Source organism: Etheostoma cragini, chromosome 15 (assembly GCF_013103735.1).
Source record: "Etheostoma cragini isolate CJK2018 chromosome 15, CSU_Ecrag_1.0, whole genome shotgun sequence".
Lineage (NCBI taxonomy): Eukaryota > Metazoa > Chordata > Actinopteri > Perciformes > Percidae > Etheostoma > Etheostoma cragini.
In genome coordinates, this window is record NC_048421.1 from 341,377 (window position 1) to 344,849 (window position 3,473).

General features: G+C 44.5%; 1 protein-coding gene and 1 long non-coding RNA gene across 2 annotated transcripts in view; both read right to left on the reverse strand.

The window, feature by feature from the left end:
• Nucleotides 1-3,473, reverse strand: part of LOC117958237 — an 859,617-nt gene that overhangs the window by 269,654 nt on the left and 586,490 nt on the right. The window lies entirely within an intron of this gene.
• LOC117958307 overlaps nt 3,223-3,473 on the reverse strand; it is a 21,394-nt gene continuing 21,143 nt past the window's right edge. Inside the window, exon 3 of the long non-coding RNA XR_004659680.1 lies at nt 3,223-3,233. This is a non-coding gene — a long non-coding RNA (uncharacterized LOC117958307). The remainder of the gene's footprint in view (nt 3,234-3,473) is intronic.

Below are 3,473 nucleotides of genomic sequence, written 5' to 3' on the forward strand. Positions count from 1 at the left end.
TATCATGGTCCTCTTCAGAGGGTGCGTCCATACTATGTAACTGCCGTGTGTTTTGGCCTCTTTTCATGCACACTTTGGCGAAGTGATTTGGGTGCCGCACAAGCGGCATGCTTTCCCAAAAGCAGGGCACTGGTCCCGCCCAAGTCTGTGTTGAGTGCCACAGTACCTGCACTCAACTGTCCCTCTCATGCTCTGTGCGGGTTTGGTGGTTGGCTCAAACGGCCTGCTGGACGGCCGCCGCCGCCGTTCCTCTGCCACATTGAGGCTCTTTCCAGGCCAAAAATTGTCCAGCGCCATAGCTTTCAGCTTATTGTCCGTAATCTCTTCAGCGCGGCAAATCTCAACTGCCATTGCCAATGTTAGGTCTTTTTCACTGAGCAGGCGGCGTCTCGCGCCCTCATCGGTTATTCCAAGGACGAGCCTGTCTCTTATAAGCTGGTCTCTCAAGGTTCCGTATTCACTTGTGGCTGCTTTTTCTCTTAGTCTTGTAACAAACGCGTCAATAAGCTCACCCTCCTCCTGTCTCAGGTTTCCAAAGACATACCTTTTAAAGATGACATTTTTTGTGCGTGGAAAGTAGTCTTCAAGTGCCTGTAATATGACTTAGATGTCTTTCTGCTGGTCTTGTGTGAGACCCAGGTTGTGCACTCACAGCCCATTAGCCTTCTTAGTGTCGCAGCTTGCCCATCCGCATCTTTCTCACAGAGTTTGGTAGCCAGCAAGTAATCCTCAAACTCTGCTCAAAAAGTTGCCCAATTGCAGCTCAAGTCCCCAGACATCTTCATCGGCTCCGGTGGCGCAATAGATGACGCCATCTCACAGTCGTGATGCTATGGCTAACGCTAGCTGGTTAGCCGCAAACGGACTCAACTACAACTTAACTATTTAGTAAATAAACCAAACGCGCCGCGTCAACGACGGGCTACATAAGCTCATTTTTGGGTCCAACTCTATCTGACACCATGTTGCAAGTTGGTGAATAAGGACGCTTTACAAAGTCTGTGATAAGCTCCGTGTATTGACATGCTGCACAACATAAGTACACAGGTTGCACAAGAGAACGCTGACTTCCTGTTACAAACTGACATGCTTAATTAACCCCCAGGGTGGAGCTGTTGCCTAAACTGTACAACAGGATACCCTGTATCAACGTGTGTGTTTGTTTGGTTTTGTTTCTGATTGTTTCTCGTTTTTTTCTCACTCTGTAATTGCCATAGTGAAGAAAATAGACAAAAAAACATCCCAATATGAATGTTTTAATGCTTTGATTGTCCTCTAGTGAGTTGGTCATACTGTGTTCAGGTGCGGCGCCAAAACCATATGTCAGTATACTTGAGGAAGCAAATGACTGGTCCCTGCTGCAGTGTGAGGTTCAGGGCTATCCAGAACCTGAAGAAGAGTGGCGGGACAGTGCTGGAAACAAACTACCTGCTGAGAAGACCCAGGTCGAACCAGTAGGAAACCTTTTCTTCATCACTCTCAGAACTACTGTGACCCAGACCGACCACTATCGCTGTGTAGCAACACAGGAGACCATCAGCCATCAGGTTTCTAATGAGATCTATGTCATCACTTGTAAGATTCTTCCTCATCCTAATTTCATCTGTGAATAATTTTTAAAAATGTGGTTGTGAAGCAGTGGCATAGGCAGAGACAGTATTTTAGGTGGGCCACTACAAAAGTGAGTGGGCCATTTTCAAAAGGACAATCTGAAAAATAAAAAATAAAAAGTATTTACCTTGCAACGTATACTGCATTACAACAGCAATAGCAGTACTGTCTACAACATGATCAACCAACAAAGCTCAGTCTAAAAAGTTTTTACACAACAACATAGACAAAAAACTGTCAATTTTAAAGCAAGCAAGCAAGCTGCCCACCAGCAAGATCGAGACAGGGAAGGAGAATTAAAACAATGTCTGAGTTGAAAACACATCTTGATGTTACGTAAGGGCCCTGTTCATGTTGGACAGACATATTAGTTGCATTGTGTGTCTGTTAAGAGACACAAAGGCTCTAAAACCTGCCCTCTGTCTGTTAAGAGACACAAAGGCTCTAAAACCTGCCCCGTTAACTGCCGTTTTAGCTTAGTGGAAGCTTGTACACGTAGCTGCAGCTACTCAGTGTTGCCTGCACCGATTCAGGTCGGGGGGGTTTCAATCGAAAGTACTCGCATATCTATAGCAATCAAGATTAACATAAATATTGGCTTTAATTCTCCTTTAAGGAACACTCATTCTGCAGAAATTACTGTTGGTGCCCAAGCAGGTGCCGTTCTTTGCAGGGATGCAAAATGTGGGCACAACATCAGCAAAGCAAGCCTTGGTCCTGGTTTTGGGGGGGGGGGCTCCCGCTGGAGCTCCGATCAGGTCGAGGTCGGCAGCGAAGCTTTCTGGCAGTGTTGCTACGCTGATGGCGGTCCGTCTGCAGGACCTGGAGCCCCCCCCACCCGTGTTTCAGTTGGACTGTTAACAAGTGTTGAGATAATTAAAAGGTATTTACACGCTGCTAGTTAGCTAACGCTAGCTTCCATGCTACATAAATAACCCGGACAGCGTTGTCCTTCATCTGGCAATAGAAACCCTGCTGTCCCCCCGTCCTGTTGGACTAAGTCCACAGGTACAAATTACTTTTGCACCAAATGTACCGCAAGAAGTGTTGCAAATGTCGATGTGTGCAGATTTGCTACTTTGTGCTGCGAGAGAGCACAATGTGAAGTTGCAGCGACAGATTCCAGATGTTGTAATCACTGAGTTGTGGTTGTGATGGAAAATGAACCCGAATTTAAAAAAAAAAAAAGTACACGAGTAAATGTTGCACTACATGCTTGCAGCTGTCATTTTGTTCATGCAAATATCAATCTACACATTTGAGAATATTTTTTCTGTGACTTCACATTCAGAATACAGGAGTGTGAACATTTTCTACAAGTGCAAATTTTACCACACAGGTTCAGATCGTATTCTACAAGCTCTCAGCTTTTACACCGTAGTTACCTTCCTAGATTTAGGATGAAATTATGTAATTTACCTTGTGGGCCACTGGGGTGTTGTGGTCCGTTGATCTTGTGCAGTACAATTTTTAGTGTTGGAAAAATAGTAATTAAAATCAAATTAACACATTTTGAGCGTATCACACACTTCTGCGTGTTCTGGTGAATTTTTTCTGCAACAATATAGTGCTTTATCTGCCTCAAGTCATGGTCCAAATGTCTTTTATTTATGTAATAAAATCTTTAAAGGTTTTTGCGTGGGTGCACTGGCCAGTTTTAATAGTTTTGATGGCCAGGTTGTAACCCCCCCCCCCCTGTAAATGATGCCTATGCGTTCATTCCACCTCTGTTTTTATCTGCAGAATTTTAGTTTTCAGGAACATTCAAACCTTCAGTTGTCCTCTGTGTGGAGACTGATGTCCAGTCTGCTGGATGTGATCTGTGTTACATTCTGAGTCTAACATTCACTTTTTGTCTTCTG